This window comes from Nicotiana tomentosiformis, chromosome 2 (assembly GCF_000390325.3).
Source record: "Nicotiana tomentosiformis chromosome 2, ASM39032v3, whole genome shotgun sequence".
NCBI lineage: Eukaryota > Viridiplantae > Streptophyta > Magnoliopsida > Solanales > Solanaceae > Nicotiana > Nicotiana tomentosiformis.
In genome coordinates, this window is record NC_090813.1 from 122,777,222 (window position 1) to 122,800,999 (window position 23,778).

Here is a 23,778-nt window from a genome sequence, read left to right on the forward strand (position 1 = left end):
CAAACTCCCAGAAGTTCCAGAGAGTGATTCTCCACCAAGACAAGTAGCATCCGCTAAGGCTATCCCTGTCTCATCTGAAGGGATGATTCCAATCTATCAACTGAAGGAGTTTATTGAAGGAACCATTAAGAATAAGTATAAAGTTACTGTCAAGTCCTCCCTTACATACGCAAAGTCGTACACTGCAAGGATCGATATGTTGAAGATGCCTGCTGGCTATCAACCTCCAAAGTTTCAACAATTTGATGGTAAAGGCAATCCAAAGCAACATGTGGCGCACTTCGTTGAGACATGCAACAACGCTGGGACTTATGGAGATTACCTTGTCAAATAGTTTGTTCGCTCGCTAAAAGGAAATGCTTTTGATTGGTATACAGACCTCGAGGCAGGATCTATTGATAGCTGGGATCAACTAGAGCAAGAGTTCCTCAATCGCTTTTATAGCACAAGGCGCACTGTAAGCATGGTGGAACTCACAAATACTCGCCAACGGAAAGGTGAATCAGTCATTGACTTTATTAATCGTTGGAGGAATGCAAGCCTCAACTGTAAAGACAGTCTTAGTGAAGCTTCTGGTATAGAGATGTGCATCCAAGGCATGCATTGGGGATTGCGCTACATCTTGCAAGGTATCAAGCCTAGCATGTTTGAAGAACTTGCAACTCGAGCCCATAACATAGAATTGAACATGGCCTCCGCTGGAAATGAAAGGTTGCCCATCTATGAACCTCGCAAAGGGAACGATGAGCAAGAAGTCAGAAAATGGAGCAAGTTTGTACCAAGATCTGAAAACAAAGAAGCTATGAATGTCAACACATCACCTGTGAAGTTCACGACAAAGGTGAGCAAGAAGCAAAGTATGAAATCCACTTCGTTTCAAGATAAGCCAAGTGGAAAGTTGACTCTAAAAGAAATGCAAGAGAAAGAGTACCCATTTCTGGATTCTGATGTGCCAGCCATTTTCGAAGAACTCCTCGAGTTAAATCTCATTGAGCTTCCGGAGATGAAGCGGGCAAATGAAGCTGGGAAAACAAATGACCCAAATTACTGCAAATACCATCGACTTGTAAGCCACCCTCTGGAGAAGTTCTTTGTCTTCAAGGACAAAGTTATGGACTTGGCTCGCGAAAAGAAGATCGTGCTTGAAGATGAGAAAGCAAGCGCAAACCAAGTATCTATCACCTTTGGCTCATTCAGTCCGGATGAATTATGTGGTTTTAAAGAAAGTAAAGATGAAGAATTACTAGAGAATGACAAAGCTGAAGTCAATCAACTTGATGATGATGAAGGTTGGACGTTGGTGACTCGTCGTAGGCACCACAGAAGGAGCCCACGAAAAGAATCAGTAGAACAACCAACAAGGAAAATGATGGTAAAAATATCAAGGAGATGGAATCCGGTTAAGCACTTAAAGAAAGCAAACGTGGAGGTGCACCACTCTCAAAAGCCACGAAATCCAGTGGCCTTGGAGGAGTTTTTACCAAGTTGGTTCTGCATGAAGATTTCCTATGGCGGTATCGATGCCTCTTGTTGCCATGCTGACGAAGGGAAAGAAAAGAGTGATGACCTACCGTTGGCAACATCTTCGGAAAATCTCATCGAGTCCACTCCTCAAGAAGTTAATGCTTGTGAGGAAAAAGTCACGTTCTCAAATGACAATCTTCTGCTAGGTGACACTTTTTATAATCGCTCATTGTACCTGGTTGGCTATATGCGTGATGAAAGGGTAAATCGAATTTTGGTTGATGGAGGATCCTCAGTGAACATTTTGCCAATTCTCACTGTGAAAGAACTTAGTATTCCTATGAACGAACTCTCAGAAAGTCGCATGATGATCCAAGGATTCAACCAATGGGGGCAAAGAGCCATAGGTGCGATCAGGTTGGGAATCACCATTGAAGATATGTAATCAAGTGCATGGCTGCATGTGATCGATGCAAAGACTTCATACAACGTCTTGCTCGGAAGGCCTTAGATACATGAGAATAAAGTGGTTCCATCTACCTACCATCAATGTTTGAAGTACTATGAGGGTGAAGTCGAGAAGAAGATAATTCCTGATGATGAGCCATTCCCCGAGGCTGAGTCACACTTTACCGATGCAAAGTTTTACTTGAAGAACTGCATTGTGAAGGAGCTAAAAGCTGATGATGGCATGAAAAGCAAGAATGACGAGCCCACAACTAAAAGAGCTGAGGTGATTGCTGGTAGAGCTAAAGCTGTTAGTGAGGAGGTACAACCCAATGCGAATAAATCTCATAGAGGGGATATTGCGTCTTATGGAAAGAAAGTAAGTCATGCACTCCAATATGTCCCTAAAAGAAAGAAAGATGAAGGCGAATCATCTAATATCCAAACTAACATGCTAAATGAGTTAACTCTTCCGGTAAAACAAATTAAGGCAGTAAGGTTGTCCTCAAAGCCACTTGGAGGGTTTGTAGCCCAAAATCGTTTGCAGAATGTGGCACTCCATACAAAGCGAACAGATGAAGTTTTTGATCCTAATGCTTACAGGCTATTTGCAAAAGTTGGATACAATCCCAATGAGCCGTCAAAGTTAGGGAAGCTCCCATCAGAAGATGCGACGAGGCAACCACGTGAAGGTTTGGGATACAAGCAACCGTCACCAGTGCACATCTCCATAAGAAGGTCGAAGAGCAATTATATCACTGTAGAAGACGAATCTGCCGCTTCTAACAGGCCTTCTGTCTTTGATCGACTTGGAAAATCAACTATGAGAATTTCTGTATTTGAGATATTAGGTCCATTAAAGAAGGGGAATAAGTTCAAGAAAAAATTATCGAAATACAAAAACAGACGCTTTGCCCAAAATTCAGAAGATCTCTAAAGATTTCCAAAGTTTGGTTCCTTCTAAAATGAAGCGACAAACAAAAGTCATGGTTTCGTGTGATGAGGTACTGAAGGTGAAGCCATACACTGTGGTCTACACTAAAGAACGTGATGAAGACGAAGAAAGTGTGGGTTCTTCGTATCATGTTACTACACAAGGCGAGCATGGTGTTTTATCTATAATGGAGGATGGCGAGAAATTGGACGATGTTTCACCATGTTATCACATATCCTTCAATGATGGGGACCCTAAAAAAGATGAAGATGTGAAAGATGCTCCACCTGAACTTGAAAAAGGAGTGAAGACTATAGTTGATGCCTTAAAAGAAGTTAACCTTGGCACTGATGAAGAACCAAGACCCACCTACCTAAGTGCTTTACTAGAAGTTGATGAAGAAAGTACTTATATTGAGTTACTCAAGAAGTTTAGGGATGTCTTTGCTTGGAGTTACAAAGAAATGCCTGGCTTGGACCCTAAAGTAGCAGTCCATCACCTTGCGGTCAAGAATGGCGCTCGTCCTATTAAGCAAGCTCAAAGGCGCTTTAGGCCGAACTTGGTTCCTCTGATTGAAACCGAAGTTAACAAACTCATTGAAGCTGGATTTATTCGGGAAGTTAAATACCCAACGTGGGTTTCAAGTATTGTCCCTGTAAGGAAGAAGAATGGCCAGATTCGAGTGTGCGTCGACTTCAGGGATCTCAACAATGCGTGTCCCAAAGATGAATTCCCGTTTCCTATCCTAGAGTTGATGATCGATGCTACGACTGGGTATGGGCTAATATCATTTATGGATGGTTCGTTAGGCTATAACTAAATTCGCATGGCACCAAAAGATGAAGAGCTTACTGCATTCCGCACCCCCAAGGGCATCTATTGCTACAAGGTAATGCCTTTTGGCTTGAAAAATTCTGGTGCTACTTACCAAAGGGCTATGCATAATATTTTTGATGATTATCTCCACAAGAATGTCGAATGCTATGTTGAAGACTTGGTGGTAAAATCAAGAGAGAAGAGCGGCCATTTGAAAGACTTGAGAATGGTGTTTGAGTTGCTCCGGAGGTACCAACTTAGGATGAATCCATTGAAATGCGCCTTTGGAGTTACTTCCAGAAAGTTCCTTGGTTTCATTTTCCGACATCGAGGGATTGAAATTGATCAAGCCAAAGTAGATGCAATCGTGAAAATGCCCAAGTGTCGGAATATTCACGAATTGAAAAGTCTGCAAGGAAAGTTAGCGTACCTTAGGAGATTCATCTAAAACCTAGCTGGGAGGTGCAAAATATTCAGTCGCCTTATGAAGAAAGGTGTCCCTTTCAAATGGGACCAAGCGTGTAGCAATGCCTTTGAGAGCATTAAATCCTACTTGATAAAGCCTCCAGTTTTGGCAGCCCCTATACTTGGAAAGCCGCTGATACTATACATTTTAACACAAGAAAGGTCTGTTGGAGCACTGTTGGCCCAAGAAAATAGTGAAGGGAAGGAAAACTCCCTTTACTACTTGAGCAGGATGATGACACCAAATGAGCTGAATTATTCGCCAATTAAAAAGTTATGTTTGGCGCTAGTCTTCTCAATCCAAAAGTTGAAGCACTACTTTCAAGCTCATGTCGTTCATTTGGTTTCTAGAGCAAATCCCATCAAGTTCGTGATGTTAAAACCTGTCCTTAGTGATCGACTAGCAAGGTGGTACCTCCAGTTTTAACAATTTGAAATCGTGTACATCCCTCAAAAGGCTATAAAAGGACAAGCGTTAGCAGACTTCTTGGCAGATCACCATATACCTGATGATTGGGAGCTAACTAACGAACTATCTGATGAGGACAGTTATTGAAGTTCAGCCTCCATGGAAGATGTACTTTGATGGTGCTGCACATCGCGGAGGAGCTGGTGCTGGTGTAGTATTTGTGACTTCTCAAGGTGAAGTTATGCACTACTCTTTTACGTTGACACAACTCTATTCTAACAACGTTGCTGAGTATCAAGCACTAATACTTGGGCTTGAAATGGCTGTCGAAATGAAGCGGTTGCAACTGCAAGTCTTTGGTGACTCCCAGTTAGTGGCCAATCAACTTTTAGGTAGTTACGAGGTCAAGAAGCCTGAACTACGCCCATATCATGATTACGCAAAAATATTAATGGGGTGGCTCGATGATGTGATTATTCAGCATGTGCTAAGGAAAGAAAATAAGAAAGCTGATGTTTTAGCTGCCCTAGCTTCATCATTAACCCTGGCTGATCAAATTCAAGTTACTATCTGCCAAAAATGGGTAGTACCACCGCCAAATAAGGCTGAAGGTGAAGAAAATGAACTCAAGCATCTTGTCACTATTTCTGAAGTTGAGAAAGAAGAATGGCGACAACCCATTATCAACTACTTATGTTATGGGATACTTCCAAAAAATCTGAGGAGAAGGACTGAAATCTGTGGTCGTGCACCTCGCTTCCTTTACTACAAATATACTCTATACAGAAGGTCATTCGAGGGAGTACTCTTGCGATGCTTAGGGGAAGAAGAAGCACTCCAAGATTTGCAAGAGGCACATTCTAGGGTATGTGGGTCACACCAGTCTGGACCAAAGCTCCACTTTCATATAAAAAGGATGGGATATTATTTGCCAATGATGGTAAAAGATTGCTTGGACTACGCTCAAAGATGCAAGGCTTGTCAATTCCATGCGAATTTTATTCGTCAACCTCCTGAAGTGTTGCGCCCCGACTGTGGCATCCTGGCCGTTTGACGCTTGGGGATTGGATGTTATTGGACCACTGCCAAAGTCCTCTGGTGGGCACCTATACATCATGGCTGCAACTGACTACTTCTCAAAATGGGCTGAAGTTCTTGCTCTTAAGGAGGTAAAGAAGGAAAATATTGCAAGTTTCATCCGAGTAAACATAATCTATCGCTTTGGCATTCCTCGTTACATAATAACGGATAATAGAAATCCATTCGATAATAGGTTGATGAACAAGATTTGTGATCTCTTTGGCTTCAAGTAACGTAACTCTTCTATGTACAATGTTGCCGCCAATGGTCTAGCTGAGGCATTCAACAAGACTCTATGCAACTTGTTAAAGAAAGTCGTCTCCAAATCCAAACGGGATTAGCATGACCGTATGGAGGAAACTCTGTGGGCATATTGGACAACTCACCGCACGCCAACACAAGGGACCCCTTATGCACTCGTTTATGGAGTTGAAGTCATCTTGCCACTGAGCGTCAAATACCTTCATTACGATTAGCTATTCAAGAAGGCATCACTGATGAAGAAAATGCTCGAATTCGATTAGCAGAGTTGGAGGCTCTTGATGAGAAAAGGTTGGAAGCTCAATAGAGTCTTGAATGTTATCAAGCTCGATTGTATCGCGCCTTCAATAAAAGAGTTCGCCCAAGATCCTTTCAAGTAGGAGATAAAGTACTTGCCATAAGAAGACCCATTATTACTTCCCATAAACCTATAGGGATGTTCACTTAAAAATGGGATGGGCCATATGTCGTGCAAGAAGCTTATTCAAGTGGGGCTTACAAGCTGGTTGATGTAGATGGAATGAGAATCGGCCCTATCAATGGCAAGTTTTTGAAGAAGTATTATCCTTTAAGTTGCAACGCTCCTTGATACATGAGCTTAAACTGCATGTTCGAACGCTCTTTGAGCCTAAACTGCATGTTCGAACGCTCCTTGACGCATGAGCCTAAACTGCATGTTCCTATACTCCTGGCCCGCATGAGTCTAAACTATGTACGGCCCACCCAAAAAAATGGCCCGCTAGGTTGAAAACCTCGAAAGGGACAGCCTAGGAAAAAGTTAGGACATAAAAAAAATAAGAAAATAAAAAACAAATCACCCATTCTGAACTAAGGTATGACTTGATCCTCTTCACCGAGGTACGTAGGCAGCTTACAGTTTCATTCTGAGTTCAGTCGCATAAGTTCAAAAGATACATATTGTCCTAGTCGTTGTCCAAATGAAGTATGATTGAAGTAATTCATTCAAACAACACTTGAAAATCAGGCTGGAATTTCATTCTTCTTTTGAACTTTGGATCTCATATGACTTAGAGGGGGCAAGCCTTCATGATAAACCAGTGTCTGCAATAGGGCGATTATAGTCTTTTAAGAGGCTACCAAGTATTTGCACTGAAGTTCAGGAATTTACTATGTCTTCATGTTCACCAAATCTTTAAGTCCTCCGGTCTTCAAGTTTGTTGCTCTTCAAGTTAAAATGTTTAAACCCTCCAAGTCTCCAAGTTGAAGTCTTCAAGTCCGTCGACCTTCAAGTTGAAATCTTCAAGTCTGTCGGTCTTCAAGTTGAAGTCTTCACGTTCACCACTCTTCAAGTTGAAGTTTTCACATTCGCCACTCTTCAAGTTGAAGTCTGCAAATTCCGTCAAATCTTCAAAGTTTCCAAATATTCAAGTCAATGTCGTCAAGTCCACGAAGTCTTCGAGTTGAAGCTTTATAATTTTTCAATCTTAAGGTAGACATATAAGTCCCTTTGCACCTTAAGTTGGCCTCTTCGTGGGTTTGTCCTTAAAAGAAACTATATTTTCCAAACTTAAGGTGGACATATAAGTCCCTTTGCACCTTAAGTTGGCCTCTTCGTTGGTTTGTCCTTAAAAGAAAACCATAACTTTTCAATCTTAAGTTGGACATATAAGTCCCTTTGCACCTTAAGTTGACCTCTTCATGGGTTTTTCCTTAAAAGGAAACTATAACTTTCCAATCTTAAGGTGGACATATAAGTCCCTTTGTACCTTAAGTTAGCCTCTTCGTGGATTTGTCCTTAAAAGGAAACTATATTTTCCAATCTTAAGGTGGACATGTAAGTCTATTAAGAGTAATCTCTCCGATAGTCGGGGTACATTGAGAGTAATCTCTCCGATAGTCGAGGCACATTGAGAGTAATCTTTCCGATAGTCAAGGCACATTGAGAGTAATCTCTGCGATAGGCGAGCCATATTGAGAGTAATCTCTCCGGTAGTCGAGCCACATTGAGAGTAATCTCTCCGATAGTCGGGTCATTTTGAGAGTAATCTCTCTAGTAATCTGGCCACATTGAGAGTAATCTCTCCGGTAGTCGGGCCACATTGAAAGTAATCTCTCCGATAGTCGGGTCATTTTGAGAGTAATCTCTCCGGTAGTCAAGCCATATTGAAAGTAATTTCTCCGGTAGTCGGATCATTTTGAGAGTAATCTCTCCGGTAGTCGAGCCACATTGAGAGTAATCTCTCCGATAGTCGGGTCACCTTGAGAGTAATCTCTCCGATAATTATACCATGAAAGTAATCTCTCCGATATTCGGGCAAGGATGAGTACCCATCCATCACACCCCGTGATTGTCTTCTTCATGCATGGATCATCTTGTTAAGCAAGAACATATCCTCCTCGTTGACCTTAAAAAAAAAAAAAAAAAAAGGAAGACGGTAAATACATAGAAAAAAAAACTACCTTCGGATTGCCTTCTTGTGAAAACACAAAGCCAAGATAGCTTGTAGATGCTACAATTCAATGCTCAATAAAAATATGAGCATGGGGTTTATATAAATCTCCTATTAAGCTGATTGGGAAGTGAGATTTCGATGTGGGAATAGCTGAAATCAGTTATTGAAAAGAACTGGGGTTGCTAAGGCGGCAGTACAACTGTGTACGGGATCTACTTGGTTAACTCCAATTTTAATATTACTTAGCTCTTCTTCAAGTTCAAGTAGGAATTGAACTTGTCGACGCAAATTCAAGTTCAAGTACGAGACAAATTTATTGTCGACGCAAATTACTTAGCTGTTCGTTTGGTTTCAAGTAGGAATCATAAATTTCACAAGATTCAAAGTTATAGAGTTCACGGTTTCCTAGTCATATGGGAATATGTGGTATGATGATGTCTTCTACGTGGATTTTCATGCAAGTTTGTGAACATGAATTAGGGTGTTTAATATATGGTGCTAATGTTAAGTAAAGTTTCAAATAATGTAAAAGATCTTGACCTACATGCTTATATTTGTCATTTCATAGATATTGTGAAATGCAAATATATCACTTTAATAAGTTTTAGGGAATATTCATAACAAAATAAATACTATGTTAATACTTCAAGCCTCGCTTTTTGGAGTTGGATACGTCTAAACCCGTCGAGTCTTGAAGTAGGGGGCATTTGTAAGCATGAAAATTTTATTGAATATAAATTTAATAAAATTATTTGGACCATTTTAAATATATTAGTCCAAATAAATATTATGGGTTAATATAATTAGATTAATTATTTAAGTTCAATAAATATTGACTAGGCTAGCCCGCTTAATCGGGCTACAAATGATGAGCCAATTTTATTAGGCCCAAGATATCATCTTCAAAGAGACCCAGTTTGGTGCCACACGTGAAATGACGTGGCACGCCAAGTCAAACGGAAGAGCCAATAGGATCATGCCACGTATCAAAATAACAAGGCATGCCAAGTCACATTAAAAGGCCAATGAAACAGCACCACGTGTGCAAATGACATGTTATAGCCAATCAAACGCGGCCATGTCACACTTCAATTTGATTGGTCGAAAAGAGTTTGTTCTTATCACAACTCCTCCCTTCCACAGTTATAAATAGGGGTCTTCATAACCCAGAAAAGACACCAGAAGTTATAACAAGAAGCAAAAGAGAGCTCGTGGATCAAACGCCTCAAATTTCTCTATAAGTTTCAAGCTTCAAGCAATCAAGTTCAAGTTCAAGAAATCAAGTTCAAGCTCAAGAACGAAGAACAAATCAAGATTCAAGGAGTACGAGTTCAAATCAGATTTCGTGCTAGTTGAATTCAAGATCATCGTTTGTGGAAATAAATATAGATTCAAGATCAAGCTCAAAGGCCCTTGAATTTATTTACTATTGGAAAGAAGAATCAGAGTATTCATAGAGATTGTACACTCAAATTATTTAAAATCAAATACTACGATTGTTGCGATATTTTTCGGTCTCGATTATTTTCTTGACGCAAATTTATTGTCTACACAAGTGTTTTAAAAGGCGTGGGCGTAAGGCGAGGCGTTTTACATATGCCTCAGCGAGGCGTAAGCCCCAAGGCACGATGCGTAAGTCCCATAGGTATTTAATTTTTAATATTTTATAAAATAATATAATGACAGTAAATATTTATAAACAGGTAAAATTGCATAAAAATTGAAGAAAACTATAAATCACGTATAACGTCTTTAACTTTCAAATAATTAAAAACTTACAATTTCTTTAAAAAACATTATCAAACTCCACATTTTAGCTTCCTAAAAGTAAATAATTAATAAAATCTTATTAGTACGATAATTAAAATATTACTCCTTCATGAATAAATACAAACTAGTTTAAGATATCAAATTAATAAAAGTGTATAACTAGGAGGGACAAATGAATTAAGACACGACCAATAACAAGTGAAGATATAAATTCGGAATACTATGTCTCATTATTAGAGTTATGCTCAATCTTTATATTTCTATCGATGAATAGAACTTTTATCATTAATTTGTTAAAGAATTTTGAAAGTCAACGATATTAATTAGGAAATTTGACACGTGATTTGCGTTAGAACTGTTAGGCTCGCCCCGAGCGTTAGGCGTGTTTAGGGCGCATGGTTGGGCGCTTGAGACTTAAGTCTTACAGAACTAAGCCACATACATGATCCCCAGGGCGTTTTGCAAGTGCCCCGCCCAGGGACGAGCCTCAGGCGAGTTCCAAAAATGCCTTTTAAAATATTGTTTAAAACTATGAATCAACCATCACCTTAAAGTTTCGTAACTTCTGCATGTTAATTTATTTTCTAATATAATCACCAAATACTTGTTGTATTTATGAGCATGAGTCGAGTAGTATAATGTACTTATTAGGTGAAGTAATGTGATTCCAATATGTTGTTCATTTGCAACATATTATTGCAGGGAAATAACACGAACCAAATTGGTTGTTCAATTGCAAAATATTGTTGATCTTATTCTATTTTTTTTTATCTTAGTATTAATGTTAATTTTTGCAAAAAGTGCACTAATCGCTATTAGCATTACAGAAGTATTGTGGAGGATCATTTAATTGTTAATGGGTTTGTTGATGGTTATACCAAATGGGTTTTTCACGGGGAAGGGTTTTCTTCAATAAATAAATCTCATCTAAGCAATGAAGATAAAAATTCTAACATGCACGATGATATTGATGGACTACTTCATGATACATTTAGAAATGCAGAGGGTAAGCCAGAGCATGAAGGAGTGCGAGAGGGACTCTCTGTAAGAAAAATTTTGGGTTACCAAGACTGTCTTAAAAGGTAAAGTGAGAGATTTTGGACCCTCTTTAAATGATACTAATGAGATAATGCAGCAAAAAATGGAGAAAATGGAAGTGAGAATGCAGCAGAAAATGCAAGAAAAATTCAATGCACAAAAGGATGCTATGAAACAGAAATTACAATCAACGTTGTTGTACAACTTCAAAGTCTGAACCCAGAATTATTTCTTGATCCTAATATGTTCATATTTTATGCTCGTTCAGCTGGAGAAGGTTCCTCTACACAACAAGCTGCTATTTAACTCATAAATCGTCTATTTGCCGGCGGCAACAATCAAGGTCAGTGCAAATTCAAATATGTTAACATTGCGTCTTGTATTTTTGCCGAACAATCAGTCTCTCTCGTTTTCTTCTGAACTGATTGGGAAGTGGAGAAAGTGACATAAGTCTCACTCGTTTTTCTTCTACTGTTTATGTGACTTTTTACAGAATGATTGACGACATTATTGAAACTGTTTGGTATTTAGATTAGCTTTTTAAAATCTCAAAATGTTCAGAGAAGTCTATCTCTGTAGAAACCGCTGCTATATAGAGTTGGAGACCAAGATTTCAAGAAGATTCCGACTTTTTAAATCATTTAAAAGCTATAGCAAAGGGAAAAGGAATCAACTAATTACTTGTACTACCTCTGTTTTAGCGAGAGCTATATCACGTAACAGTTTAAAGTTTTGTTTGTATATGCAAAAAGGATGGTTCTAAAGGTGGGATAGAATGAATTAACTGTATCTCTCTAATGGATTAGACTTTTATACGCAAAATGAGTTTTTATGCTTCTTCTTTAGTTACTAGCTATGACATCAAGGAAGAATATTTAGCTAAACAGAAACCAATGAGTTAAGTGAGACTTTTTCTGGAAAAATTAAGCTACTAGATACAATAAATTGGTAAGATGAATTGATACTACTTTGTTTGAAGCGTCTAAATTTTCATTGCCTCCTAACTGAAATAACAACTTTGTTGCATCTATCTGTAATTGCAGAAAAAATATCTGTGATTTAGCCCATGGGATCAGTAAAAACAGAAGCTGACCTAGGGACTAGTAATTCTAATTGAATTGCTTGTGTCTCTATGTGTATGGTTTGATCAGTTGGATTACTTGAATATATTTGAAATTTTAAGGTTTTACAAAAAGTTCATTAAGCGTGCCTCCTATGTGCACAAAGCTCCTGGATATATTAGCTAAATCTAAGTAATGCACGTCATGACTATATTCTGAATTGAGAGTAGAAATAGAAGATACAAAACACTACATATTGAATATTTGATTGAAAAAGGAGGGATGAGCCCTCATAAGCTCCATCTTTCATCCTTGAGTGAATATGACTAATATCAAAAATTTTATCAACCTTTACTTGTCGTAATTTTCAGATAGCACATATGTTCGGAACATCTATTAGACACTGCTTTTGTTCCATTTTGAGATACAAATTATAATGGCAGAGAACATTTGTTCCCCATTTTGACAACTTATTCTTAATGTACTTGACAATTCTCAAGGCAACTTCCATATGTGATTTTTTGGGTTGTTGAAAAAATTGACTAAGTGTTTGAACTCCAAAAGCTATGTCAGGTCTACTTATAGTTAGATATAAGAGTTTTCCTATTAGTCTCTCATAGGAAGTTTGTTCAACCAATGGATTAATGTCTTCTGAGTCTTCTGTTTGTCCAACATGATCAACATATTGTTTTGAGGTTAGTTTGACATTATTGTCAATAGGAGTTACTATTGGTTTTGATGCAGCAAGTCCAACCTCTGAAATTAGCTCCAGGGCATATTTTCTTTGATGCATAGTGATTCCTTTATGTGATCTAGCAAATTCAATATCTAGGAAATATTTTAGTTCCCCCAGGTCTTTCATTTTTGAAAAGTACACAACACTAAAATTGTACCTTGAAATAGAGTAGTTATTTCCTTATGTAGATTGAAAGTTCTTGAGCCATCCACTTTGTTAAACCTTTCTGCTAGATCTTCCCAGACTACTTGTGCACTAGATGCATACATGATTCCTCCAAGAAGACATTTTGCCATAGAATTCATGATCCAAGAAAGCACAATCGCATTCACTCTTTCCCAATGGTTCCACATAATTTCTGAAAATCTTTCTTTCTTGCATGTGCTATCAACCATACCAAGCTTGTTTCTCCTTAACAAGGCAACTCGCATAGACCTAAACTAGATAGAGTAGTTTTCAATCTCAGTCAATTGAAACGATATGATCTGAATTCCACTAACATCTGCATGAGATAGAAATTGGGGATGATTTTAATCAATCCCATTAGCTTGATTCCCCGTAGATTGAGTTGCATGTTCAGTAGAGAACTGAGTTCCTGGATTTTGACCCAATGAATCATCAGTTATCGCCATTTTCTTGCTAATTCAAGACTTGAACATATATGATACTAATTTTAGTAGAGAAAGAACAGAGATAGGAACAAGTAGTTAGAATCGATATACAATGTCATGGGTCTCGTTCCCTACGCTCGCCAGCGGCACCGATTCGCCCGTGCGGCACTTGCAGTTTCCCTCACTGCAGGCCAGCCTATTTCCTTTCCCAGGTTTCCAAGCATGATCTTGTGCCTGTTGGTGGGACTCGCTCATGGGGTTCGCCCTAACTTGTGCCGCCCGTAGGATGTCTAGGCCCTTGGACCTAGATATGTCGTGGCGCTTCATACTAGGATCATAATCCATGCGTGCCCTGGGGGATTGTCTTAGGACATATCTTGTCCCTAGCCCAAGACTGAGCATCGCTCCCGCGTGCACAGCTCAATCCTCAAGCTTACACTCACCTAGTTCATTCTCAACTAGCTCGTGCCTCGCCCGAGTAAGGCAACCTTTAGACCTTGGCCATTGTCATGTGTGTCTTTTATGCCATGCCCATACATAGCCCTCGCGACACGCTTCCATCCTGTCTAGTGTAGTGTCGCCCCACAACTGTACATTTAGGCCAACGAACCCTTGCTTGGACGGTTGAACCCAAGCCATGCTCAAAAGTTGACACATGATGCCCCTAAGATAGGTGCGTCAAGAATCCAATCGACACGAAGGTCTCCTTCCAATATTCGGCAGCCCGCGGGGCTGGCCGTCCCACATATCGAGCCTCCAGCACCACTTTGCTGCCCAACGCTAGCCCGAAGGTGTTGCATCGTCCATAGAGTTCCCAAACTCGTATGGATACCTTTGACACTCCTTTAAGTGATCTAGGCAGGCCCTTGAGGTTGCCCCCAAGGTAGCTCATTCGATACGGCTTGGTGGCAGCACGTATGGGGGAGGAAGGTCAGAACTTTCATCACCTATACCCCCCATTATATATGCTTACAATTAAAAAGCCCAAGTTACCCGAGTAGACAGTTCTACGTCAGACAATCAGAAGAGCCTTTTCTCACCAGTTCTTGGCCGAAATCACAACCCTAAAGTGCGAGTTGTGACATCCTCCCACTCTCATAATGTCATCAACCCCGATGACACATCATGGCCTATGACATCCCGGAGTCTGCCCCCTCAGGTATGCCCATTTCAGCTCCCTTTGTCCTGTGGGTTGGACTTCCTTGAAGTCCCGTCTCAAAAAGAGGCGTGCCCCATGTACTTCTCCCCCAAGCAAGCATGCCTCTACACTTCACCTCGATTCGGTGTTCGCTTGGAAAGTGGCTCCGCACTTACACCCTTTGGTGTCTCACTTTGTAGTTGACCCACACTAGTGAACTACACCATGACCCTCACGGCCTTCATGTCCGTCTGAAGCCTTTCCTTCAATGGTAAGCGACTCAATGTGCTTTCTGGAGCCGCTCCCGTACCCTTAAGATGCCCTCTGGCATGGCTCCCGTAGCCTTTTGCTCCTGTAGCATTAAAACGCCCTCTAGCATAGCTCTCGTATCCTTCCGCTCCTGTAGCTTTTATTTGCCCTCACTACCTTTGAAGATGTATTTGCTTCTAGACCCACGAATTCGTCCATATGCCTCTTGCATAGGCGGGATCCTCCCACACTCAATGTGGAGGATACATCTTAGCGTTGTCGTCCCACTCGGCATTCGGTCAGCTCTTGGGAAGACTCTTGGTGAGTACTACATTCTCAAAGTCATAGCATCGCCGCATTCCCGAACAAAGCTCTTTATTTTCCATTTGTCACTTCCTCAGCAAGTAGCCAATGCTCCCGGTAGTCCTTCAATGCTCACCCTATAGACAGGTACTCTCTTGGTCCTACTAGCACGGCTTCCCGATTCGGTGTGCCTCGCACTTGGACTCTCAACGGTCCCCGATCATTCGGTGTACCCCTTTCCAGAATGATGACACCTTCTAACTTGGAAATTCGCCCAATTCTGAAGCTTAGCTATACCCTCGAACTCGTTTCTTCACCTTGGCAATGCCCTCAGGTAGTTCACAAGTCTATCCCGAAGGAAAGACACTCAATTGATGCGTCGCACGCATCCTTGGCAAGATCTCCGCTATGATCATGCCCAAAGTTTATAGTCCACGGCTCCCACTCTTTTGCAATATGGTTGCACGACCTGGCAAACATGGTTTTCTCTTGACCACCTGACTCATCGGCATATCACCTAATTCAGTAGCGACCTAGACTTCCGAAAGACAACGGAATCACCCATTTCTTTCTTTGACCAGCAGTATCGGGTTCTCGATCTCTAGTGGCATATGAATATCAATCTCTGCTTTGACGCGATCTCCGCACTAACATCTAAAATGCACTCGCCATATCCACCCTTGCCTTGACATTATGTCATGGTATAGTATGGCCTTAATCAGCTCTAATACCATGTGTCATGGGCCTCTTTCCCTATGCTCGCCAGCGCCATCGATTCGTCTGTGCTGCACTTGTAGTTCCCCTCGCTGCAGGCCAGCCTATTTCCTTTCCCAGGTTTCCAAGCACGATCCTGTGCCTGTTGGTGGGACTCACCCATGAGGCTCGCCCCAACTTGTACCGCCCGTAGGATGTCTAGGCCCTTAGCCCTAGACATGTCGTGGTGCTTCATCTTAGGATCACAATCCATGCGCGCCCTAGGGGATTGGCTTAGGGCATCTCTTGTCCCTATCCCAAGACTGAGCAGCGCTCCCGCGTGCATAGCCCAATCCTCAAGCTTACACTCGCCTAATGCATCCGCAACTAGCTCGTGCCTCGCCCGAGTAAGGCAACCTTTATCCCTTGGCCATTGTCATGTGCGTCTTTCGTGTCATGCCCATACATAAACCTCGCGACACACTTCCATCCCATCTAGTGCAGTGTCTCCCCACAACTGCACATTTAGGCCAACGGATCCTTGCTTGCATGTTTGAACCCAAGCCATGCTCACAAGTCAACATATGATGCCCCTAAGATAGGTGTGTCAAGTATCCAATAGGCACGGAGGTCTCCTTCCAACATTCGGCAGCCCACGGGGCTGGCCATCCCACACATCGAGCCTCCAGCACCACTTTGATGCCCAACGCTAGCCTGAAGGCGTTGCGTCGTCCATAGAGTTCCCAAACTCGTATCGATACCTTTGACACTCCTTTGAGTCATCAAGGCAGGCCCTTGAGGTTTCCCCCAAGGTAGCTCGTTCGATACGGCTTGGTGGCAGCACGTATGGGGGAGGCAGGTCGGATCTTTCATCACTTATACCCCCCTTATATATGCTTAAAATTAAAAAGCCCAAGTTGCCCGAGTAGACAGTTCTATGTCAGAGAATCAGAAGAGCTTTTTCTCACCAGTTCTTGGCCGAAATCACAACCCTAAAGTGCGAGTTGTGACATACAAGCTATATGAATTTTATCTTGAAAACTTTGATACCATGATGTAATTCACATAGTAGTGATTAAAGATTCAGAAAGATGAAGGAATAGGAGAAGGGAAGAAGAAGAAGAAGAGGCAGTTGATAGAGAGAACAGAGATAAGACAATGAAAGAGATTATTTCATTATCAAAAAGTGTATTGAAAATACAGTTCATTGTTTTCTTTATACACGTTCCATTAACAGTGTATTTAGGCTTCTTAACTAACTCTCTAATAGTAATTAACGCCTCTCTAACTATTTCAATATACAATGACAGTTATACCCTTTACATTATTTAATACATATACATTAAGGTGACAAGATAATTTTGAATATTGGTATTGTTTCTAAATTTAGACCAAATTCAAAAGTTTAGTTCAGCAGTTTTGGATCTTAGATGAGGCAAGTCCCATTTATTTATGAGTTGTTCAGTCTATCCGGATAAGTACAGGAGGAGTACCTTTTTATTTTCTATTTCTCAGTAGTAGTGTCATAGGCAGCTTTACAACCATGCCCCATGACCCCTTGGACGCGCCCCGTGGCGTCCTGGCCAACTTCCCAACGCCCGTCGCCACGGTCGGCCCCATGGTCTCGGCAGCTCCAAGTGACAAGCGCGCATATGCCTCTGTCGCCCCACCGATAGCCATCGCCAGCGCCCAACCACAGGCAGATGCCAACAGCGCCGCGCGTGCAGACAATGCCGTGTGCGCATACCTTGATGCTAAAGACAAAGTTGCTTCCAACGGACTTGTTTCTGCTTTGTAGAAGACTAAGTCCTTTTCATTGTAAATATAGAGTAGTTTTACTGTATTTTCTTTAAGTGTGATTTTCCAGCTTTCATAGGCCTAGTGATGTAACTTTGGTTTATTTTTTTTAAGCATTATTAAGGGGGACCAAGCAATCAAACTTTCAAGCAAGCAAACAATTCTCTATACTGGTGTCTCTCCCCCCGACACCATGTTGTTTTTCTGTAAAAGGTTATATTCAATGCAATCAATCTTTCTTTTATTCTCAATTCTCTTTTCTACTCTCTCTTTCAATTGATCACAACATTGGTTTTCCCGTACGGCACTGACAATCTAGTCTAGCATACGGAGGGGACCTCAGTTGGTGGACAGCAATTGCACTAACGTCGGTTGCTTAGCCTTACGTCGCCCTTCCAAGGAACATCAGGAAGACGCCTCAACAGCCTGTCCGAGGAGGATACAAAGGAGGCCAGCCGAACACTGGTGGCCCTTGCAGAAGTGGAGGAGACAGGAGTGCAACCAAATCTAAGGCTCCCTCCTCAAGCAGTACTAGTGCTGCATCTAACAACAATGATCGGGGGAGGAAACCCCCCTCAGGATGCCGTCATTGCGGTGGACCATATAAGAATAATGAATTCCCACATGCACAGATGAACGCCCATCAATCTTTGGAGGATGGGACGGATGACGACGTCGATGATGCAGACCAGACCGAACTAGTTGGTGCATTCAATGCCATTGCTGGCTCTATTTCTGAGCCCCTAGCGGGAACCAATGCTGGTATCCGTAAGAAGAAGGACCCCTGTCCAATCGCCAAGAAAGGGAAAAAGAAGGCGAACGAAAGGACTCCTCCTCATCAAGAGAGGACCTTAATATTCGTTGACATGAAGGTAAATGGCAAGCCCATTCGGGCGATGATAGACACGGGTGCTACCCACAACTACTTAGCCTCGACTCTGGTGGAGTGCCTTGGCCTAGTTGTAGGTAAGGGCAAAGGTCGTGTTAAGGCTATCAACTCACCACCTCAGCTAGTGGGTGGAATAGCCAAAGAAGTACTAGTGAAACTTGGCCCTTATGAAGGAAAGTTCAACCTGCGCGTGGTGATTATAGATGACTTCGAGTTGATAGTGGGGTTGGAATTCCTGAGACAGACCAATACCATGCCCGCACCGTATGCAGACTTGCTACTAATGATGGGAGAAAACGGAGCTAAGCCCTGCATTATTCCGTGCATTCCCATGAAGATGGCCACCGAGAACATCTCGGCCTTGCAGTTGAAGAAGGGGGTAAAAAGACATGAACCCACATTCTTGGCTACCCTCTGCATGGAAGATATAGAACTCTCCTTGGGTCCATTCCTGCACCCGTGAAGGAGTTGCTTCTGGAATTTGAAGACATCATGCCACAAGACATTCCAAAGCATCTTCCGCCTAGGCGAACTGTGGACCATGAGATTGAGTTGGTGCCGGGTGCGAAGCCACCTGCCCGGGCGCCGTACAGAATGTCACAACCCAAACTATCCAAGCTTCGGAGACAACTGACGGAAATGCTAGACACAGGGATCATCGTGCCCTCCAAGTCCCCATACGGTTCCCCTGTGCTATTCCAAAAGAAACATGATGGTAGTTTACGACTCTGCATGGATTACCGGGCTCTAAACAAAATCACCGTGAAAAACAAGTACCCTATTCCGCTAATGGCAGACTTGTTTGATAGACTGGGTGGTGCGACGGTATTCACCAAAATAGACCTGAGGACAGGTTATTGGCAAGTTCGGATTGCAGAGGGTGATGAGCACAAGATGACCTGTGTGACAAGATATGGGTCGTACGACTTCCTGGTTATGCCCTTTGGCTTGACCAATGCGCCAGCCACATTTTGCACCTTGATGAACCAAGTCTTCCGAGAATACATTGATGAATTTGTCGTGGTTTATTTGGATGACATTGTGGTATATAGCCAGACACTGGAAGAACACCTGGAGCATTTGCGGAAGGTCCTAGCCCGATTGCGGGAGCACGAATTATATGCAAAGCTATCCAAGTGCTCCTTTGCTCAGAAACAAATTGACTTCCTCGGACATGTCATCGAGAAAGTGAGGATCAAGATGGACCAGCAGAACATTCAGGCCATCACAGAATGGCCGCCTCCTAAGGATATCCACGCCTTGAGGTCGTTCCTTGGCCTATGCAACTTCTATCGGCGTTTTATGAAAATTTACTCACTCATTGCAGTGCCGCTAACAGAACTTCTCAAGAAGGTCACACCGTGGGATTGGGGCCCCAAGAGGGCAGAGGCCTTCTACGCATTGAAGATGGCTATGTCTAGTAGCCCAGTCTTGGCCCTCCTTGACTTGGCCAAGCCATTCGAAGTGCAAACGGATGCCTCCGACTATGCACTTTGTGGAGTATTGCTACAAGAAGGGCATCCAGTAACATACGGGAGCCGGAAGCTGAAGGATGCAGAGCGGTGCTATGCCGCCCATGAGAAAGAATTATTGGTTGTCCTTCATTGCTTACACCTTTGGAGGCATTATCTACTGGGAGCCCCATTCATGGTCAAGACAGACAACACAGCCGTTAGCCATTTCATGACCCAGCCAAAGCTGAATGGTCGATAGGCTAGGTGGCAGGAACTCCTAGCGGAATTTCACTTCAACCTGGAGTACCGAAGTGGGAAGACCAATCATGTTGCTGATGCGCTCAGTCGGAGAGCTGATCTAGCATCGGTGTGTGTACTCGCCTCCCTAAAGGGAAGCGAAGTAACCACCACCATAAAAGACCAGATACATGATCTACTCATCAAGGATCCTGCTGCACAGTATTTGGTTGATTTGGTAGGACAGGGCAAGACTCGTCAGTTCTACACCGAAGATGATTTCTTGAAAGTGAAAGGAAACCGACATTATGTTCCTAAAGGAGGATATTTGTGAAGGGCTCTTCTAGCAGAATACCACGATACTTTGTGGGCCGGTCATCCCGGTGAGGAACACACCATGGCATTGCTTTGCCGTGCATATTATTAGCCTCAAATGGTCGATGATGTCGCTCAGTATGTGAAGACTTGTCTAGTATGCCAGAAGGATAAGTCAGACCGCTTGACACAGGCAGGGCTCTTGGAACCACTAGCTATCCCAAAAAGTCCTTGGGAAAGCGTTTCCCTGGACTTCATCACTGGATTGCCCAAGGTCGGATATCTCACAACTATCTTGGTTGTGGTGGATCGGGTTTCCAAGTATGCTACCTTTATAGCAGCCCCACAATATATATCATCAAAAAATATAGCTCGACTATTCTTCTCTTATGTCGTCAACTATTGGGGCCTACCTAAAGACATTGTTAGTGATCGCGACTCACGCTTCACTAGCAATTTTTGGACCCAACTCTTTAAGTGTCTCGGGTCAAAATTGAGTCATAGCTCAAGTTTTCATCCTGAATCTGATGGTCAGACGGAGTGATTCAATGGCATGCTAGAGGAATATCTCCAGCACTTTGTGACCGAATCGCAGAAGAACTGGGTGAAGCTTCTGGATGCTGCTCAATTGTGTTTCAATTCACAAAAGAGCTCAAGTACCAACAAAAGCACTTTTGAAATTGTTATCGGACAATAACCGCTACTCCCACACATAGTGAACGCATCAAACTTGTCAAAATCTCCTCGAGCTGCTAGCTTCTCAAAAGAATGAAAGCAAAATTTGGAGATAGTGCGGAGCTATCTTGTCAAAGCCCAAAAGTGGATGAAGAGGCATGCTGATCAGAATCGCCGCTTTGTTGAATATCAAGTGGGAGACAAAGTGATGGTCAAAATCTCAAAGCGGTACTTGTTTGCAAGGGTCCATGACCCTCGCCTATTGCAAAAATATATTGGACCCTTGTCCATTGAAAGGCGCATTGGGAAAGTTGCATACCGGGTGGATACCCCAGCTTGGTGGAAAATCCATCATGTTTTCCATGTCAGTCTCCTGAAATCTTTTCGGGAAGATATGAAGGATCCTTCACGAAGCCAACTCACAATACCAAGTATTCGAGGTCCCAATTCAACCGGAAAAAGGCGTGCTGAAGCTATTCTTGATGATCGAGTGATTCACGCCTCAAGAAAAGATCACCAGGAGTTCTTGGTGAAATGGCAGGGATGTGATGCAGAGGAGAATACTTGGGAGTGGGGAACAAACCTCAAAGCCTACAAGAGCCTGATTGATGATTACCTTGCAAGGAAGGCGCCGAGGACGTCGCCAACTCAGGTGGGGGAGAATATCATGGGCGATTTTCCAACCATGTCCCATGACCCCTTGGACGCGCCCCGTGGCATCCTGGTCAGCTTCCCAACGCCCGTCGCCACGGTCGGCACCGTAGTCTCGGCAGCTCCAAGTGACAAGCGCGCATGTGCCTTTGTCGCCCCACCGATAGCCATCACCAGCGCTCAGCCACAGGCAGATGCGAACAGCGCCGCGCGCGTAGACCCTGATGCTAAAGACAAAGTTGCTGCCAACTGACTTGTTTCTGCTTTGTAGAAGACTAAGTCCTTTTCATTGTAAATATAGAGTAGTTTTACTGCATTTTCTTTAAGTGTGATTTTCCAGCTTTCATAGGCCTAGTGATGTAACTTTGGTTTATTGTTTTTAAGCATTATTAAGGGCGACCAAGCAATCAAACTTTCAAGCAAGCAAATAATTCTCTGTACTGGTGTCTCTCTCCCCCGACACCGTGTTGTTTTTCTGTAATAGCTTTCAGTTAATGCAATCAAGCTTTCTTTCATTCTCAATTCTCTTTTCTGCTATCTCTTTCAATTGATCACGACATTGGTTTTCCCGTACGGCACTGACAATCTAGTCTAGCGTACGGAGAGGACCTCATTTGGCGGACAACAATCGCACTGACATCGATTGCTTAGCCTTACGTTGCCCTTCCAAGGAACATCGGGAAGGCGCCGCGTAACAGTAGTTGTGTACTGGTTAGATCATTATAGTTTCTTTTTTCATATTATAACGTTCTTATTTTTGTTATGATGACTAATTGAGGTGTTGGTCACAGTTCCAATCTTTTAGTGGTCTCTAATTAAGTCAAGCACAAGTGGGCCCCTTTGATAAGTGTTTTTTTTCAAATAAGTATTTTAATGTATTGACGTTGGAATTGAAAATGAATGGTAATAATTGAAGTCCTATATGTATTGACTTCGGCAAGTGTTTTTTTTCAAAACCAAGTAGCATGTAATTGATGACTTCCTTCTTGTTTGAGCAGATAGATTCATGACTCCAACAATCATGATCAATTGCGCGTAAATTAGAAGCAAAATCTGCCCATATACAAGCTACAAGTGAGGATATCACTGAAGATGTTGCTGCACATGCCTCTATTACATTCTTGCTTACTGTAACTTCTACTTCCGCCATTGATTTCTACCAAAAAAGGGACAAAATAATTGAAGAATTTGCCCAGCAAAATAACGGACTATACGAAAAAGTCAGGAAAGGTTCAGCATGTACTATAGAATAATTATAACCAATATTGATATAGCACGACACAATGAGCCGTCTGAAATGGGTCTTTAACAAGATTATATAAATGATTAAGCTTGCACATGACATAGTGGGAGACACCCTTTACATTATACAATGTACATTATAAACTACCGATAATAATTACTTGAAAATAAAATAATTTTGGGTTCAGAAGTAAAATTAAAACTCTCACAATCTAATCACAAAATCTGTATCTACCGGACAAATTGTGATAAGGAGTTCTAATAATTTACTCCTAGTAAATGGAAACAACTTGGTGTATATTTGTATTTGGTAAACCAACGCGCGTTTCGGCACTCAATCCACCAAGGAGTATTTAGAGAGTGACGTGCATTCTAGAAAGAAGCGTATCATATTGTTAATGCCTGGGGCCTATGCCATAGATTAAACATCGTTATCCTATATGTAGATAAACAACTCACTTTTCGTTCATATGGTTTTTCAAACAAAGGAGAAAGGGGGCATAATATGTACCAACGAGCTAGCCTTTTGCTTCACACACTTGTTCAGAAGCAAGTTTTACTTTAAAGAGCTAAAATGAAAATTGCATGTAAATATTCATAAAAGCTTAATTAGTAACTGAAAAAATAAG